At 39.5% G+C, this 20,741-nt stretch overlaps 1 protein-coding gene across 1 annotated transcript in view; it reads left to right on the top strand.

Moving 5' to 3' along the window:
- SGCD (sarcoglycan delta) overlaps positions 1–20,741 on the top strand; it is a 1,033,728-nt gene that overhangs the window by 342,941 nt on the left and 670,046 nt on the right. The gene's annotated exons all lie outside the window — the stretch shown is intronic.

Genomic DNA, 20,741 nt, shown 5'->3' with positions numbered 1-20,741 from the left:
TTAGGGATTTTTTTTTCCTTGAAAGAAATTTAATATTTCATCTGAATCACAAGATAAAAATTTAATAATCCTCCTTCACGAGGAAAAGAATAAAGCACGGTGCTGTCCCGAATTTACTGTTGCTTGTCAGAGAAATATTGTCAGTGTTAATGCAACCCATTAGGAGGACATACAACTCAGCACAAAATCACAAACCGTACATATGCTACTTGTTGAATGCACTTTCAGTGTGTATGCTGGAGGAAATTTGGGGGGAAACTATGAAAAAAAAGCATGCATTTTCCTTTTAGCTTTTAGGCTTTTCTGATCTTTTTACATCACAACCGAAGAATTAATTTATCAAGGTCACCATTTGCAACCTCAGCGTCTGCTTTGAATTTGAATACAGCATGACTGGGTCACTCTGCTGTCTAGCAGAAATTGACATAACACTGTAAATCAACTATAATCTCATAGAAATTTTTTAAAAGAATTTGAATATAAGCAGATTCTACTCAGTATATTTAATGTTGATCAAAGTTCCATGGTTAGCTGATGATAAAACAGAAATAAATGTAGGTCCTGCCTAATGGACTAATAATATAAATAAGTTTGAGGACTAAGCAAGAGAAAATGGAGTCAGATAAACAATTAACACTGCCTAGGAACCTAAGGCAATAATTGAATGGTAATAGCTCTAGTTAATGGAATGGGATAACCACTGAGAAACACACACACACACACACACACACATTTTTACATACATGCAAATATTCTTACAATTATCTTGCCATTCACCTAATATACATTTATTGAGCCTGTTTATATGGGAAGTATTGGAGAAACTACATAGCTAAACCGGAACTAGTCTTTATCCTCCCTCTCTAGCTTGCCCTCTAGCAAAGGAATATGATTAGTGTCAGGAAAATGAAGTCCAGGCTTCCATGGGCACATATGGCTGCCAACTCAATTATCTTCTCTCAGAAATGGAATTTAGAAGCCAGCTAGGAATAATAAACAGGCAGGAGAAATAGAGGAGAAATCAAACAATGATCACTGAACCAACAAGAAGAACAAGTAATGGTTTGTTTCCCATTTCTGCCTGGTGCCCACCTTTCCTTCCAGATCTGCTTGCTAGGGCCTGGTTCTCCTGACACTGAAAACATTTTTTTTTTTTCACTTTTTTTAGGGCCCTACTCATGGCATAAGGAGGTTCCAGCTTAAGGGTTGAATCGAGTTACAGCTGCTAGCCTACCCCACAGCCACAGCAATCCAGCCACACCAGATCCAAACTGAGCCTGTGACCTACACCACAGCTCACGGCAGTGCCGGATCCTTAACCCACTGAGCAAGGACAGGGATCAAACTCGCAAACTCATGCTTCCTAGTCGGATTCATTTCTGCTGCGCCATAGCAGGAACTCCCTGAAAACATTTTTTTTTTTTTTAAATTTCACTTTCCACATACATTTGTTCATACTGTTTCTCTACTTGGAAAGTTATACTGTCATTTTTCTCTGTCCCCAGATTGTGTCCGTTCATTAAGAAGCCCCTCTGCCTTCAAGAAGACTTTCTCAAGCATTTCATCCCTCCCTTAACTTGCCAACTGCCCACAATTCAGTGGACCACATCACACAATTTTTAGTGTTTAGTTACTAGTTAATGTAACTACTGCTTACTTACCTTTTGCCTTTTGTCTTTAGTTTTCTAGCCATTCAAACTCTGATATGCTAAAGGAGTTATTTCTCAGAACTAGAATTGGGTGGCAAGGGGGGAATGGACAGGGAAGGGAAAATAGCAATCAGCTAGAGGGTCATCTTCAAGGAGCCTGCTGTGGGTTATGTCATAAATGCAAATAACTCTAGGTTGAATTTTGTCCTCCCATAAGATAAGTTGCCTTACTCAGTATGCAAAAACATTATCTTATTTGTAAATAGGGTTTTTGCAGATGTAATCAAGTTAAGATGAGAGGGTTCCTAATCCAGTAGGACTTCCTTATAGGAAGACAAGATGCCCCAGGGAAATGCCATGTGAGTGCTGAGGCGGAGATTGGAGTGGTATGTTCCTGAGCCAACAGCTATTGGCAGCAGCAGCCACTGAGAGAAAAGCATGGCCCTGACACCATGCTTGTGATACTGGTTTGTTGTGGTAGCCCTAGGAAACTAATGTATCATGAAGATTCCAAGGCAGGTAATGAAGAAAAATTGGGCTAGTTCAATGCTTTGGATGTTCTGAGCAGAAAGCATTTGTCTCTTTAAGAGGTTGGTTGTATATTGGTGATATATCATTGTAAATTTTTATGGGTGGGCACTGGATTTTGAAGTTTAGCAGGGTTTGAGCATCTCAGATGGGAAGGAAAAACAACTTACATTACAGTTTTAGGAATTAGCATGAGTAAAGGCATAAATGTACATGAATAGAATCATAATATGGATTTTGTCTGAGGAGAATTAGGCGCGTTGGTTTTCTATAGAATTTTGTGAGTGCAAAAAGGTGCTGAAGTTAAGCCTGCAAAAGTAGACTGATACAAGATCATACAGGGAAAACCTGCAGCAGTGGGATAAGAAACTTTTACCATTTACTCAGTAGTCAGAGAGAATAGGAGAGTTGGAAGTATTTGTCCTTTGAGAAGATTGATCTGACAGTGTTCTATCCAGCACATGCTTTTTAACACAGGTTGCGGGGCTCCATTCTTACAGTTTCTGATTCAGTATCTCTTTGGTAGAGCCTAAGAATTTGCATTTCTAACAAGTTCTCTGGTGATACTAGCCACTAATCTGGGAACCCCCCTTTGAAGAGCCTTTCTGCATGGAGATGGACCTTTAAAGAAACATGAAGCCAAAAGCCCTTTGGAGCTTAATGCAGTGAAGAGACAAAGCATAAATTAAGCTGGAGCGGTGGCAGTGGGCATGAAGATGAGGCAAGAGCTTTCCTTGGATGCTCTTGGCATCTCATTCAGGTTCAGGGAGAGAGAAGGCAACAGTTACTCCAAACCCTTGACTCTGGACAGTTATTATAATGCTTTCTTTCTTTGTGTTTCTTGTGTCTTATTATTCTCACCAAATTAAAAACTCCCTGAGGATAATGGCTTTGGCATTTGGCAGCTTTGTAAAAAAAATACCTCTTTGTATTTGGTATGATAGTAACTAACATTTATCAAATGGGTAATGCTTGCCAGGCACTTTGTATAGATTACCTATTTTAAACTTCAACACTCATCTCTAAGTTGGGTATTGCTATTTGTTTTATGCAAGAGGAACTGAAGCTAAGAGACATTGAGTAACTTACCTGAGGTCACACAGTAACTAAGAGACTTGACCAGGATTTGAATTAGGCTGTCTGATTCCTGAGCCTATGTCTTAATTCCGACATTACAGCATCTCACCAGTCAAGATCTAGGAGCTTAATAGATGCTAGGTCATTATCTATATTTATATTTTATGACAACACATAGTCATAGAGAAAAATTAGTTGATACAAATAATCACAAAAATTAACTCATGCATAAATCCATTACCCAGTGATAGACACTGCTAACTTGTTAGTATATATCTTTTCAGGTTTCTCTATAAGCCTGCACATTTATATATATAAATACATATGGATTACACTATACTGTTTTGTAACTCTTTAAACAATTAACAGTACCATGTTCCTTGTTGATAAATATACTCCTGTAACATCAATGTCAATGGTAATTTATCTTTCTATTTTATGACTGTACCATAATACACCGAACTGTTCTCTACATATGTCCTGATACTGAGAATGATCTTGTCTATGAATGGATTCTTAACCTGAAGTATACACCTTGGAGCATAGAACTCTGAATTTTGTTGGCAGGGTCATAAGTAATGCAGTTAAATTCTCCTCTTTAATAGGTTAGAAAGCAAAGGTCCAAGGAGGAAAAGTAGCTATACTACCTCTACAAACTAGAAACCAGGACTGTTATCTCATGATCCCTCCATTCATCTCTCCCTCTATCCCTCCCTTCACCATTCATCCCTCCCTCCGCCCGTTCGTCCCTCCCTCCCTTCATCTATCCATCCATCCGTCCATCCATTGACTCAGTAAATATTAGCGGATGCTTATTCTTTACGAGATACTCTTCTGTGTACAGCAGTGGCCACCATAGACCAAAGACCCTGCCTTCACTGGGGCTAACATGATGGGAGGATTCATAACCCATTTTCTTTTTACTGCCCCACATTGCTAGTTTTCAAGACCACTTGGTTTTGTGTCTCCTATCAAGGATGCCAGCCAAAGAAAACTGCTCAGTGCAAGGCACAATCCTTCCCTCACTGAGTGTGTAACAAAGGAAACCTGCATCTTTCTAACCAAAACAAGCTGGTGGCGTCTGCTAAAACCCCCTGCAGGAGCATTTTCCTCCCCTGCCCAGGGGTATTTCGATCTGCTGTGCCAATTTTTAACAGTCCCCGTCTCCTACCCAACTCCTCACACTTGAAGAAACACAATTTGTTTCCCACAAAAGACTGCAGTCAAGCTGAAAAATGCTTTCTTTTGTTCATCTGTGAGCCACCCATAGCTGAAAAATGGGGATGGCAGTGGATATGAAGTATTTCTTTTAAACGCATTTCTAGTAGGGCTGGAGTTGCAGTCAGAATCCAGACCCAAAGCATTTGCTCTGAAATCTTTCCTTCCTTGTTCTAAATATTCATCCTCCGTAACTTGTGGAAGCAGTTCATTAATTAATGCAAGTCTTGGTATAAAGTATCAGAAGATTTTTTATTGACTCAAACATGGAATCAGGCCACGCACCTGGAAGTCAAAACAGTTGGGTTTCAGATCCCTACTTTACCCTGTATCAACATGAGCGTATTAATTTTTGTAAAGCATAGGTTCTCCATCTGTCAAAGAGGGCTAATTGTACATGGTTCATATAACCCTGCCCTTCTTTGTAACAGAGCTTAGTATATTTAATTGGGTGTTTTTTTTTTTTTTTTTTTTTGGTCATTTGGCTAGATGACCAACTGCCCCCCCTCCATGTGCAGAACTGAGGGAGTATTCCAGGGAGGTAAACCAGGAAAGTCGCAGGCAAACTGGGATAAGTTTGTCACCCTAAATTATCCAGTGAATCTTAAGAGAAGGATTAATATGCATCTCCTCTGCTAGATTGCATGCTTTCCACAGGCAGGAATCTTGTCTGTCTTGCTCTAAGCACAGTGGCTGATGCCTTGTAAGCACTTGGTAAATATTTGTTGAAAAAATTTATCACAGAGTGCAATGAAAATTAAATTAGTTAAAATGTCTGGTTCAGAGTAAAGCATATCATACATGCTTAATAAATGTAAGAAGATTTGTTATTATTTTTCCTGTGAGCCCTCTTCAGCCTCACGTATTTTATTTGTGATTTTTATTTTTCATGACTGTCTTCTACATGTTTCTGGTGTAAACTTCATAAGGTAATTAGTAGGACATAATGGATACCATTAGACAACCATTCTGTTATTTGGGGAATTGAGGTACTTCAAAGGAATGTCATCTAAGGTGTTTCTTACATTTTTTCTTTGAGTCTTACCTACTTTGAAATGCTAATACCATGAGTCTCTTTTGTCTTGTGCATCTTTTAATTTAGGATTCAGTTCTATCATCTATCAGCACAACTTCAACCTGCTGCCAAAACTTTAATAAAGTGCTTATAACGGGTAAGTTTATAAACCACAAGAGTAGAATGAGGTGATTATTTGGGTGGTTCTGCATGAATGGAACAGTAATGCAATTTGCCTCTCTAGAAACCAATAAAATGGATTGGAAAATGATGATTTCCTGTTGAGTTCTATGGCACATGTGTTCTCTTGACCATGAATTAAGTCATCTCATTTTTGATACTGTCACAGAAGGAACCCAAAGTGATTATCTTGAAGCATAGCATTTGCTGAGTGAAGTGTCCAAATGGTATCTAAGATACTGATGGGATAGCATGGGATGTTGTCCAATGTACTATTAGAACACTTAGAAATCTTTTTGAAAGGAATAGGGAAGTCATATAATTCATGCAGCTCATGATTATGTGCCTTCAACTATGTTATCTCATTTAATCCCCTTCAGGGTTTTAGTAGTGGGATTCCTTTATCTCAGATGGATGAGGACCCCAAAACTTAGAGAAATTAAGTGCATTGTCCAGGCTTGAAAAGCTAGCCAATCATGAAGTTAAGATTTGAACCCAGATGGTATTGACTCTGAAGTGCGTATTTTTTCCTGCTCCATCATCCTGCAGCCGTTTGTGTAATAAGTGTGTGCCAAGCATCTTTTCCTGCCAGGCTCTTTCCCAGACATCAGTGATGCAGGGCAGAGCAAAACAAACACTGAACCTGCCCTCTTGTCACATGCAGTTTACTGGAGCACCAGACCCTGATTTTGTTACAGCTCAGGCTCCTCAGAGTTTTATTCTGAAGACTGAATGAGAGACACAGTGCTTGGCATGTAGACAGAGTGCTCAGAAATTTTTAGCTGGCATTATGATTATTAAGTTACAGCATGGATGCATACTTATATATTTTGATCAAGTGCTATGAAGGAAAAGCTCATGGAATTGTGAAAGCAGATGAAAGTGGACCTAATCTAGTCTAAAATGTGAGGAAGGGAAAAGGAAGATGAGGAGGAGAGTTATGTAGGCAGAAGGAGCAGCATGTGCAAATGTCCTGAGGCAGAGGAGAGCACCGGGTATTCAAGGAACTGAAAGCAAGTGCAGCTGCAATAACTTTCTCTTCAGTGTTTCCCCTTTCACCTGGCACCTTGAGTTCACCTGAGACACCTTCCAGGTTCTTAGATTCTAATTTCCTAACTCTGAAAGCAGGCAATTCTGTCACTTGATTTTATCTAAAATGAAAGTTACCTATGCAAGTTGACTTAGAGACTTAGGCACAAAAAAATCTAGCTTCTACTGTGTTCCAACTTTACAGATTCCTTCCAAAGATTAGGTAGCGTGTTGAAGGGTGCAATTTAAATCCAGGGAGATGGTTCTGTCTTCAAGATAAAAGATAATTGGGAATGAGTCCCTGTCTTTTTAAAGAACAAACGGTGAGGTCTAGAAAAGTTGAAACATAGGTCTTGCACATCCTAATTCCCTGTCAATATAGAGAGACTAGGCTACTTAGAAAGAGATTTCCTGGGGCTATTGGAGACCAAAAATAATTGTGGTAAAAAGAAAACTCTTCTACAGAACATAGCACTTTTCTTGTCATTGTAGACATATTGCATCTGTAGTGGCCTCAGAGTACAGAGAGAAGGAAAAAGTATAAGAAATGAAGAGAATAAATAATTTTTAAGGAAGGTTAAAGATTAACAAGGCTCCTAAAAGGAAATCTAGATAGGATACAAGATTTCCTGTGTCTGTCCTACCTGAAGCTCCTTTCAGGTCTGATGTGCAGATTATGCTGGACCTGGTGGATTGAAGAAGAGAATAGAAATCAGGGAAAATGACTTTCTCGTAAAGTTTAGAGCTGGCATGGAACCCAAATCATTTGGCCAATGAAAGGGCATTCTTCTCCAAAATCCACGAATTAGTCCTTCTATTATTTCACTTTCCCTGGTAGCACCCTGGACCTCTTTAGTGGTCATCTTAACCATGAGAAAACATTACTTAAGTCCAAGGGAGAGAGAGGTTCTACAAAACAGCTGGTCCCTGCTTCTCAAAGGTGTCAGGTCGTGAAAGACAAAAAAAGATGGAGGGACTGTCACAGATGGGGGAAGACTAACAAGGTATGCAAACTAAATGCAGTGAGGTGGCCTGAGTTGAGTCCTGATACTGAAAAGAGGTGTTTATGGAAAAACCAAGAAATCTAATTAAAGAGGGCAGGGTAGTGAAAAGTATTATGCTCATGTGGAGTTCTCAGTTTTCATAAATATGCTGTGGTTCTGTAAGATTCTAATATTGGGGGAAGCAGGGTGAGGTATATACAGGGGGTATGTCCTCTATTTGCAACTTTTAGGCAAATCTGGAATTCTTCTAAAATAAAAAGTTTAAAAAAAAGTTCAGTGACATATACACAAAAACCATATGGCCAAAGCTTTCACTTTACAGATAAGGACTCCAAAATTTACAGCAGCAACATACCCACCTAGAGTTTTATTTTGTTACTTTGTTAGGCTTGGAGAATAGAGAGGTAAGTATTTGCCACCCAGGAGGATCTTTTCTCTGAGTTTTGGAAGGCCTGGAAAATCCTAAAAAGGGCTCTTTCCAGCCACTGTACTATATATTGAGCCTATTTAGTCCTTTTTTTCTGTTTTCACAAATATGAAAAATGGGCATATATTAGGTAAAAGGCTAAATCCTTAGTATGGTCTTTAACATTTGGCAAAATTTGGCATCTGACCACCTCCCCAGGTTCACCTTCCTTCACCCTGCAGCCATCCTATTCGTCCCCCAAATGGGCATCATGCACTTTTCTGCCACAGGCATGTTCTATCTGGCTTGAGAGTGGCATCGCAGGCCCCATACCTGCATAGTGCTGGGACTGTATCTTTAGGTCATAGGTTCCTCTGGGTAGCCTTCTGTGATGGTCCACCCACCATCTACCCCTGAGAACGAATTAGTCCTTCTATTATTTCACTTTCCCTGGTAGCACCCTGGACTTCTTTAGTGAAACAACTCATACACTTAGCCCTGCATGTTCATTTTTTCCCCTCTACAACCCACTGTTCATATACACCTTTATAAAGTGTGCTCTTTATCACCCATTTTAAAAAAGTATCTCAAATACTCTTTGTTATTTTTTATCTCTGTATGCCTTGATCCCTAGCCTTCAGCATCTTAGCACCAAACATAGATGTAATATTCCCGCATTGATAAGGTGAGCAGTACGTTTCTCTGGAGAGGGATTCTTTTGTGCATGATGATATTTAGACATGTGCCGTTTCTTACACATTCATAACTAGATTCACAGGGTCTAACAGAGTACAGGCACATGGTAGACATTTAAACTGCCCATCGAATAAGTAAGTCGTGAGATGAAAACTAGAGAGTTGAAACATTTCTCTGAAAACCAACTGAGCAGTTTAAGGAAAAGTAACTCTTGGAAAATCTAACTGAGCTGGATTGAAATAATTATGTTTTCTCCTTCCAGCCTTCACACCTTGCAAGGTACCCAGTGAACCTCCTTTTCCTCTAGAGATAGTCATCTTTCTTTTCTGTTTCACAATCATGAAAGAAAGAGAAGTAACGTATTGTAGGAGATATATTTGCAGAAAAGCTTCAGTTGGCTCCTGTCCTGACTCCTGTATAAAAGAAAAAAAAAAAGGCTCTAAATTCCTCTAGGAATGAAAGAGATTGATGTGCAGTCCTTTCAGATTCATCTGAATGGTGCACTATGAAGATAAGTTACAGTGAGTGTCAGGCCATTTGTAGGAGCAGCAGGCTCCAGACAAAGAATGATATCTGAGAGAGAGTAGCAGAGTGGAGCTACAAGACAGTGGAATTGGGAGAGGACTCTCATCAAGGCTTGTGATGTGGATTTCTGCTGGCCAGTGGCAAGAGCATGAAGTGATAGAGATGTACTCTGTGTAAATCTTTTCTTCCTCCTCCTCCTTCTCCACCATCATCTCTTCTAGCTCTTCCTCTTCCTCCTACCTCTTCGTCTTCTTCATTATCATCTTCAACATCATTTTCTCCTTCATCATCTTCCTCATCATCTTCTTAATTATCATCTTCAACATCATTTTCTTCTTCATCTTCTTCATTATCATCTTCAACATCATTTTCTTCTTCATCATCTTCCTCATCATCTTCATTATCATTTTCAACATCATTTTCTTCTTCATCATCTTCCTCATCATCTTCTTCATTATCATCTTCAACATCATTTTCTTCTTCATCATCTTCTTCATGATCATTTTCAACATCATTTTCTTCTTCATCATCTTCCTCATCATCTTCATTATCATCTTCAACATCATTTTCTTCTTCATCATCTTCTTCATTATCATCTTCAACATCATTTTCTTCCTCATCATCTTCTTCTTTATCATTGTAATCATCATCTTCATCCTCATCATCCTCATCATTGCCTTCATCATCATCATTTGTGTTTCATCACTTTCAGAGTCTTTCTTTTTTTTTTTTTTTGGTGGGGGGCGAGGGGGAAGGACTGCTATGTTATACCAGAGGGGGATTTACTGAAAAGCTAGTGCATCTTAAGACTAGGTGCTCCTGGCTTGCAAGAACCACTTCCAATAATGTCCAGTTGATTTTGTGCTTGTAACTTTGTAGTCTTTTTCTTAAAGTGCATACTCCTAAATTATGTAAGCTTTGGGCCCATAAAATCGGATCTGCCTCCAATTATAATTATCCAGGAGAGGAATTCGAACAAAAATACCAGCACTGAGTACCCGACAAGCTAGATAATACATGTTTTTAATGCCCTGGGGGATCCTGCTCTATTAATGTACTACATACCAAGTGGAAACTTATTAGATCCTTGTTGAATTAAAGTCGGTGACTATGAAAAGCCAACACTTTACACCCTTCTGCATTTGCTACTGCAATAAATGAATTCAAGGTTCTAGATGGTATGGTGTTGATATCAGGATCTCTCATCTAGCTGTGTATGATCCTCCCATGAGTGTTGATGGATGCATGCCTTTATTTCCATTTAGATGATATTTTTAATCTTTTATGGTGGGGCATCTGCTACTAAGCCGTACAACAAATTATTTTAGGGCTCTTAACATCCTCTTCTCTAGAGCCATCCTGGTGAAGCTTGTTCCAATGATGTGTAAGCCTCTAATTTAGGAATGCACTGGCTGGAGGCTGGTTTTGATTTTATAGTAATGTATTAATAAAACATCATGTTTAGAATTGCAATTCAAAGAAGAGTTACGGTTTCTTGGGATTTTTCTATTATCCCTCTGATGTATAAACAGCAGAATGTTGTGTTTTTCCTTTAGAAATACCATATTTTGAAACATTGTTTCTTCCTAGTATACTTCCTAGCATTAGCTCCAAGTTAGGACTTATATTATCAGATGTGTATATAGGGGCAGGTCACACCCATCCCTCTATAAATTATGAACCAGGTGAAAAGTCCTCACAGGACACAAGGATAAGCTGGGCTAGCAGTGATGGCCTAGACCAATAGTGCCTCTGAATCAGGCTGACTTACTCAAAAGGTGACATGCTGAGCCTCTGGAATGGGTTGATTGTCTAATATTTGGTCTGCTTTTTACTGTACTAAGGAGGTTTTTTTCCATGTCGTATTCATTTGGGCATGCATGAGTGAGGAGGCATAAAGGGAGGCAGAAGTGGAGGGGAGGCAGAAGTGTTCTTATCAATATGTCCAAAAGAGCTGATGTTGTTCTTTAATGGGGAAAAGTAAACGTACCCAAAGATGGATGGTGGAAATCAAGGGTGTGGATGTTCCCCCTACAGAATAGATCAAATTTTTTAACTGATTCAAGAAGTGCCTTGAAGCTATTTATGAACCATTTATTGGGCAGCTATTATATAAAAAGCTCTAAACCTGTGTGTCTTTACACATTTGCAGGGGGTGTACTCTATGTAACAAGATTTATCCTTAAGAAATGAGGCATTTGCTTCTGGAGATGCAAAAAGTTTGCCTGTAAAATAGATAATCAAATGCAAAATAGAATTAAATAAACCTGAAAAGGAGGTGATATTAAAGCACTGCGTGGGAACCATTACCTTTATTTATTTATTTAATTTATTACTCAGTGAATTTTATTACATTTATAGTTGTACAACAATCATCACAACCCAATTTTATAGCATTTACATTTAGAATGGATAAGCAATGAGGTCCTACTTTACAGCACAGGGAACTATATCCAATCTCTAGGATAGACTGTGATTGATGATAAGAAAAAAAATATATATATATATATGACTAGGTCACTTTGCTATACAACAAAAATTGGTAAAATATTATAAATTTATACTTTAATAAAAATAGTATGGAATGTACTCTGTTGGGAGATTCCAGGAAAAAATGATGGCTTCTGATTGTGGATTGCTGTTCCACAGAGACAGTAAATTGGACTAAGCCTAGAAAAGTGATGGGACTTGGCTGTGTTGAGAATGGCAGCCAAGGACATGCTAGGAATAGAGAATAAATAGGTGGCAAGACACAAGTATAAAGCACTTGATCAAAAGGAGGAAGAGCACAGCCACCAGTCTGGAGACATGGAACCCTGAAGTGAGCTAACATTCAGAGTCTTGGATGCATCCATTCAGGGCTCTAATGTACTCTGGTTTCTGTAAAACCGCCTCAGGTAGACTGTTTCCTCTAAGGCTGGAAATTCAGAAGACTCAGAATGTTGAATTTATAGGGATTTAAGAGTATCCTTAGTGATAGCATAGAATAACAATAAAAACTACCCCCCCCTTTAGTTTTTGTCTTTTTAGGGCCTCACCCACGGCATATGGAAGTTCCCAGGCTAGGCGTCGAATCAGAGCTGCAGCTGCCGGCTTATACCACAGCCACAGCAGTGCAGAATCCGAGCCGTGTCTGATACCTACACCACAGCTCATGGCAATGCCAGATCCTTAAGCCACTGATCAAGGCCAGGGATCAAACCCATGTCCTCATGGATACTAGTTGATTTTATTACCACTGAGCCATGATAGGGGCTCCAGAAACTCCATTTTTAAAGAAGTATGTGTCAAATACCTGCAAGTTACTTGCCTTAGCCAGTATCTGTTGGGGGGGGGTACATATGTATATGTATGTGTATGGTGGTAGCCCAAATAATGACAAAATTATGGATCAGAGAGAAATATTGCCTATGGCCACACAGCTAATAAATGGCAAAGCCAGGAATTTAACTCAAATCTGTATGACTCCACAGCCCATGCCTTATCTGTAACCAGTTTTTGCTGCATGATAGTGTAAGTCCAGAGTTACCTTTCTGGAAGAACTGAGTCAAGACATGAAGCTTCTTGTGTTTCTGATTGCGTCCTCAGCCTGTGGGAAAGAGCCATCTCGTTGCTAAGATCCATCACCTTAAGAAAATGAAATTGGATGGCACCTGCCTTCACCTCAGTCACACAAATCGGGCCCAACTGTTTCACCTGGATTTTTTTTTCTCAACCAGGTGGAAAATTGGGCAATTCTTCAATTAAATGTCACCCACTCTCTTGCATCCCCAGCAGAAAATGCCTCATTTCTCAGGGGGTTGGCAAAATTTCACCTCTTCAGTATCTCATTTTCCTTGCTCAGCTCTGGAAAAGTGGGGGCAAAGACACAACTTGCAGCCTAACTGTTTCTTGCTTCTTAAGATGCTCTCTTAGCAGAGAAAGAACAGTTTTACTACTTTGAAAAAGCTGCTTTCTTGTCACCTGGTGCATGACTGTGGAAACCTCCAGTCCTTATTCAGTTTTTCAACCCATCTGGCACAGACTGGAAAGAAGAGATTTCTTCTTTGTATTGTAAATTAACACACCAGCCCTGCCCTTTGTAGAGCCAGTTAGAAAAACAGGGTCAAATCCAAGACTCTTTAGAAAGGGATCATTACCATGTTTAGAGACCAAGAATTGGCATCCATCTCAAAAATATTAACTGAGCTCTAGCAGTTTTGTACTACAGTTTGGGACCAAGATAAAGGCAAATCCCTGTTTTTGTCAGTTAATCAACAAATGTTTATTCTGTGTCTACCAAGTGTAAAATGCTATAGAAAATACCATTGGTTTTTAGACAGGACTCTAGCCCACGGGGTCCTATTCTCTATCTAGGGAAAGAAGTTAAACATATATTTAATAACTGAGGGCTGAAGATGTATATTTGCTCAAAGAGGCATGAAGCATCTTGCATTTTCAGACAAGGCGGGTATTTGCTCAGGCCTGGAGAAATCAGATAAGACTTCTTAGAGAAATCAGAAGTAGGTCCTTAGGAAGAACTAAAATTCAGCTAATTGATGAGGAAGAAAGAATAAAAAGGTTCAGGTAAGAGGAAGTGGAGTGTTTCAGATTAGAGCTTTTGTTAGATACTCAGTAAAGGCTGTTGAATGGAATAAAATGAAAATTTCGTATTTCAGTTATATCTTCCTATTGCCATGTCTGATGGTTTCCTAAATACTTTTGTGTCAGAACAGAAGATGGTATGACATGCCTTTTTAATGTTTAGAGGAATACTTTCCTAGGGAGAATGGAGTAATTCACCCAGCAAGTCTTATTTGAATTAGATTGAATCATGAATTGCCTCAACTGTAAATGGAGAGAAGCTTGGACCCAGTAGACAAATGATGCTGGTTGCTTTTCCCTTTTATGTGAGGCAGAGTATCTATTAGCAGCACTCCTTACTGACAGCTCCTTGATCATAATTGTGGCTGGCTCACTGGGAGACAGATGGGACAAAGGAATGGTTCAGTGTAAGGTGTGAAGGAGATCAGAAACATTCCATAAATCTATAGGATTTTTTTCCTAAAGAAGGACTTGGTGTCAATTTTTTGAAAATGATATTTCATTTTTATGGAAGTGGTGCATGTATATTATAGAAAATTCATGAATGTAGACAAGCAAGTTAATTAATCACATTCCTACAACTAGGAGCTCTAGACATTATCACTTGAATGTGTATCTTTCCAGATTTATTATATATATGTACACATATATTTCAAATATATACACTTATGTGCACACATAAATACACACTGTATCTTTTCACAAAATGAAATAATTCAATATGTATTTTTTTGAAATCTGGGTATTTCCAGTTCACACCCTTCACATTTCCATTTCTATCAATTTTCTTTTTTTTTATTTTATTACCCAAATGAATTTATCACATCTGTAGTTGCATAATGATCATAACAATCCAATTTCACAGGATTTCCATCCTATATCCCAAGCACATCCCCCCACTGCCTAAACTGTTTCCTCCGGGGACCATAAGTTTTTCAATGTCTGTGAGTCAGCATCTCTTCTGCAAAGAAGTTCAGTCTGTCCTTTTTTCAGATTCTACATGTCAGTGAAAGCATTTGATGTTGCTGTCTCACTGTATGGCTGACTTCACTTAGCATGATAATTTCTAGGTCCATCTATGTTGCTAAAAATGCCAGTATTTCATTCGTTTTAATGACTGAGTCATATTCCATTGTGTATATGTACCACATCTTCTTGATCCGCTCCTCTGTCGATGGACATTTAGGTTGTTTCCATGTCTTGGCTCTTGCAAATAGTGCTGCAGTGAACATCGGAGTACATGTGTCTTTGCGAGTCGTGGTTTTCTCTGGATAGATGCCCAGGAGTGGGATTGCTGGATCAAATGGTAGTTCTATGTTTAGTTTTCTGAGGAATTTCCATACTGTTTTCCACAGTGGTTGCACCAATTTACAATCCCACCAACAGTGTACTAGTGTTCCTTTTTCTCCACACCCTCTCTAGCACTTACTGTTTGTAGACTTTTTGATGATGGCCATTCTGGCTGGTGTAAGGTGGTACCTCATAGTGGTTTTGATTTGCATTTCTCTAATAATGAGTGATGTTGAACATCTTTTCATGTGTTTCTTGGCCATCCGTATGTCTTCTTTGGAGAACTGCCTGTTTAGATCTTCTGCCTATTTTTTGATGGGGTTGTTTGTTTTTTTGGTATGGAGCTGCAGAAGGTGTTTGTAAATTTTGGAGCTCAATCCTTTGTCAGTTGATTCACTTGAAAAGATTTTCTCCATTTCTATCCATTTTCATCTCCTCTAATTCCCAGACCTCATTCAGATTTCCCCAATTGAATCAAATATGCCCTTTAAGGCTGGTTTGCCTAAATCAGTATCCAATTTACGACCACACATGCATCTGGTTGATATGGTCCTGTCTTATTCAGCTCAGGCTGGCATAACAGAATATCAGAGACTGGATGGCTTAAATAGTAGGCATTTATTTTCTCACAGTTCTTGAAGCTGGGCGTCCAGATGATGGTCTGGCAGGTCACTTTCTCGTGAGAGCTTTCTTCCTGGCTTGTAGTTGGCCGCTTTATCACTGTGCACCCACATGACCAACCCATGTGCGCATGTATAGAGAAAGAGCCCATTAAACCTTGATTGCTTTTTTTCTTTTTTTTTTTTTTTTTTTTTTTTTTTTGCTTTTTAGGGTTGCACCTGTGGCATATGAAAGTTCCAAGGCTAGGGGTCAAATCAGTGCTATACCCACTGACCTGCCCTACAGCCACAGCAACATGGGATCTGAGCCATGTCTGCACCCTACACCACAGCTCATGGCAATACTGGATCCTTAACCCGCTGAGCGAGGCCTGGGATCGAACCTGCATCCTCATGGATACTAGTCGGATTCATTTCCGCTGTTCCACAACGGGAACTCCCACTCAATTTTTAAATTCTTAAAGCATAGCCAAATTACAGTGTTTCTTCAGTCTCTGTAGTACAGCAAAGTGACCCCATCATACACACTTCCTGTGCTGTACAGTAGGACCCCCACTGCCCATCCATTCCCCATGTAACAGTTTGCATCCACCAGTCCCAAACAGGTTCCATCTCCAATTATGGACACACTGGAGTTAGGGCTTCAGTATATGAATGGGGTGGGGGGGGCACAAATATTCAGTCTGTAATAGGTCCTTAAGACTCTTTAATTTAACATAGCAGCACCCATTTTCATTAATGACCTGATTTTAATCTTTTAAAAAGCATAAACTTATGCTCCAATCCCTCTATAATGTTTCTAAGGCCCTTTCATGATCAGTGTTAAAGCCTGGTATGGAACAGTAATTTTGGTACCATGGGTTGAAGGTCAGAGTATTGTTCTTGTCCAGCTATTGACTGTCTTTGTGGCCTTAGGAACATCGTCTCACTTCTAGGGCTTCGTTTCCTGCATTGAACCCAATTCTTGACTCAGGGTGTCTGAGGAAGGAGGACAGGATACTGTGTTTACTACAAATTTCCCACATGACTCTGACCCCTTGGCCAGTTTAGGAAGTAGCCAGGCATGTCATATTTTACGGCTTTTTCTCACCTATACTTCTGCTCTGCACTGTATATAAAAGCATAAACTATATAATAGCCCTTAATCATAAACCATCATAGTTTCCTAGGGCTGCTGACACAAAGTAACACAAATTTCATGGCTAAAAACAACAGCCATTTACTGTCCTAAGTTCTGAAGGACAGAAGTTTTAAAATCAAGGTGTCAGCAGGGCTGCATTCCTTCTGGAGACTGAAGGTGGGGGTGGGGGTGGGGAAAGAGTCCATCTCCTTGCCTTTTTTGACTTCCAGAAGCTGCCTGCAGTCCTTGGCTTGTATCCACATCCTCGTGTTCTAAATCAGCAAGGTAACATCTTCCAGGCTCTCTGTTTCTGGCCCTCTTGCTTCCTTCTTCTAAGAATCTGATTACACTGGTTCAAACTGGATAATCCAGGCTGATCTTCCCACACTGAGATCTTTCACTTAATCACATTGCAAAGTCCCTTTTGCTGTGGGAGGTAAATGTCCACCCTGCAGACTGGCAAGTGGACATCTGTGGAGGACCATTCTTCAGCCTACCAGTTAAACCACTACCAGAAATGAAAATAACAGCTGAAATAGTCAACGTTTTATGTTCAAAGCAATTGTATATGCCTTCCTAAACCCTATAATGAAATCTGAGGCAGAGGGGAATGTTCTACACTGTTCTAAAAAGCTGGGCAAGATGGAAGGAGCAGAAGAGGGAAGAAGAGAGGAACCTTGTTTGATTCGAGTTTATTCCTCTAGAGTTTCTGATTCCTCTCAAAATTTTGCTTACTCTTTCCCAAGTAACACTGCATTTCCCTTTTTCCATGAAAATAAGACTCTTAAATACCCTGGTAAACAGTTCAATGATTTGACTGAGACTTGAAAATTAATGTGCAAATTCGTTTTTGACCACACAGGGAGGGAAGGGAGCTGTCTGCTTTGTGGTAAACTGAATAACTATGCATAATATATCCAGGTTTCCAACTTCTGAAGACTCCAAATTGATATGAAATAGAGTACACTGAATGCTCTAACTGTAGTGAATATTGATATATTTAGTACATAATTGTTGAACACTATGCTCCATGGTCTGTTGAACTCCTGATAGAGATTGGTAGAGAAAACAGACGTATTTGTCCTTCTTGAAGCTTACTGCTTAGAGAAAGCGGGCAGAAAACAATTACAAAATAAACAAATGCATAAATCAGCATGTATGGCATGAAAGAAACGGAAAAGTCTAGGAGGAAGACTTAGGAAGGAGATCTGGGTGGTTCTGCCGGAGGATGGGCTTGTAGAATGGAAGCAGCCAGCCTTGCCCCACGTTAGTGCCTGCACCGTGCCTTGGGCAAAGGTGGGGAGGAGTTGTGATTCCCAGCAGAAGGAACAGGATGAGGGATGCTATGGGAGGAGGAAGGGGTCCTTGGTGGGAGTGGCAGGATGTGGGAAGGAAGCAAAGTGGCTGGAACATTATGGACGAGAGGTTGGAGTTGGCAGGGACCGGATCTCATAGGATATCGTAGGTCATGAGTAGGACTTTGGACCTCATACTAAGTATGATGGGAAGCCTTTGAGCATTTAAGGTGGCTGAGGTTTTAAAAGATCAGTCTGGGTTTCTGACTTAGGCTTCTTGGTAAATATTGGAGCCATTTACTGAGATGAGGGAAGACTGAAAACCATGCAGTTTGCAAGGGGAAATCAGGGCTTTGGTTTGATCATGCTAAATTCCAGATGCCTTTAATGTATCTGAGCGGGATGTGTCCAGGAAGAAATTGCAAATGTAAGTCTAGAGCTGATGGAATTTCTGGAGTCTTTAAAATGCTCAGGGCCACAACTTGATTATCCTATTAACTCATTCTCTCAAAAGTAAATTACAGCTCCAAACATCTGGACATTTGGATTCTAGATAAACAAGGATTTTCAGTGTTTGAATGGCTAGCACATCCTCTGGCACACCTCTATGTTTATCTGTCCACGACATTCACGAACTTCCAAAGGCCTTTCTTTTTCATATAGTTGCCTATATGAATGATTCCATTTCGTCTCATTTTTCTGATTTCCAAGTAATTTTTTTTTCTCAAGCAAAAATTAACTTGAGTTATTCTGATTTGCAGGGTATACAATTCTATATTATGCTATAGATACGCAAAGAGAGACACTAGACTTTTCTTTTTCTTAAAATAGAATCAAAATGAGCAGCTGGGCCAGATCCTCTTGCCTCAGATATAATTTAAACTAGAAGACTCATGGTCATATGCTTGTTATTTATTTGTTTATTTTTCACATACTCGGTTTATAAGTATACTTCAGATGAAACAATTTTGACGACTGCCCCCTGCTTCCTCTGTTGGGTGCAAGAAGGAGTCAAGAGTAATTTAAAATAAGAGTTCTATGCTCACAGGAGTTAGAAGATGTTTACCTTCTGGTAATATGTGAGAAAAGCCTTTCTCCAGTGCTTTGCCTATGGCAGTGCCAGCTTCCATTTATCTGTTCCCCCTCTTGGATGGATTCAGGCCCTAGGCTATTTCTTTTCTTCTTTTCTTTTAAAGGACAAAGTAAGGTAGTGTCTGATAGACTCCACAGAGATTATTATAACAACGACTCCTCCTTAAGGTGCCACTTGTGTCTTTGACACCTGTGCAACATCTATGCAGACCCTTTTTTTCCCTGTTTTTTTTTTTTTTTTTTTTTTTTTTTTTTAAGAGCTGCACCTGTGGCATATGGAAGTTCTTAGGCTAGGGGTTGAATTAGAGCTGCAGCTACTGGCCTACACCACAGCCACAGCGATGCTAGATCTGAGCCATATCTGCAACCTACACCACAGCTCATGGTGACACTGGATACTTAACCTACTGAGCAAGGCCAGGGATGGAATCCAAATCCTTATGATAGTAGTCAGGTTCATTACTACTGAGCCACAGTGGGGACTCCTATGCAGACCTACCTAAACTAAGTCTCTTCCAAATGACCTCAGAGAAAACTAGAAACGTGTTTATTGAAATCTCTGCATTTTATTCTGTTTCCCCTTCCAGTTAATGCTACAAGTATCCTATTGACAGCAGGAACATAATTAGAAATGATGTTAAGGTTAAATCTCTTCTTTTGGGTGATTATGGATCTGAATATTGTTACCTGTGTTCAACCAGCCACCGTGGCCCAGCTTTAAAGGAATGCATCTCTGTTGTACCTTTACTATTCTTAGATGGTAAGGGAAGGATGTTTCAGAGGACAATGTTTAAACTACATATTTAATTTAATTTAATTTTTTAAAAATATTTTGGCCATAGCTGTGGCATGCAGAAGTTCAGGGATCAAACCTGTGTCACAGCAGTGACAGTGCTGGGTCCTTAACCACTAGGTCACCAGGAAGCTCTGTAGACCATACATTTTATTGGGAACTTACTCCTCTAACAAACCAAATTCACCTACAAATTAGATTTGAACAAACATGATGCCTTGTAAATAAGAAGCAGTCAGAAAATACTTTAATTGGGCATGAATCTTTCCTTGACTCAGAGCCATAGACTGCAGTTCAAGAGCCAGTCTGAAAAGTTAATTCCAGCATGCCAGTAATAAAACTCACCCTAAGTAAAGCATGTTATTAGATGCTTAGTGGAATTAAAAAAAAATAGAGTAACAGCTCTGTTGCATAAGAACTTAGAGAACGTTAAAGCACACAAAATTCGTTAGAATTGTTCTTTTTTAAAGCTGGAAGAAAATGTATAAATCATCTAATCTAAGATTTACTTCTATAAATGACCATAAGTTCATTGGAGGAGTAAGCTCCCAATAAAATGTATAGACTACAGAGTTCCCTGGTAGCCTAGTGGTTAAGGATCCAGCATTATCACTGCTGTG

This window comes from Sus scrofa, chromosome 16 (assembly GCF_000003025.6).
Source record: "Sus scrofa isolate TJ Tabasco breed Duroc chromosome 16, Sscrofa11.1, whole genome shotgun sequence".
NCBI lineage: Eukaryota > Metazoa > Chordata > Mammalia > Artiodactyla > Suidae > Sus > Sus scrofa.
The sequence above is the reverse complement of the archived record's forward strand: the minus strand, read 5'-3'. Positions and strand labels throughout refer to the sequence as shown.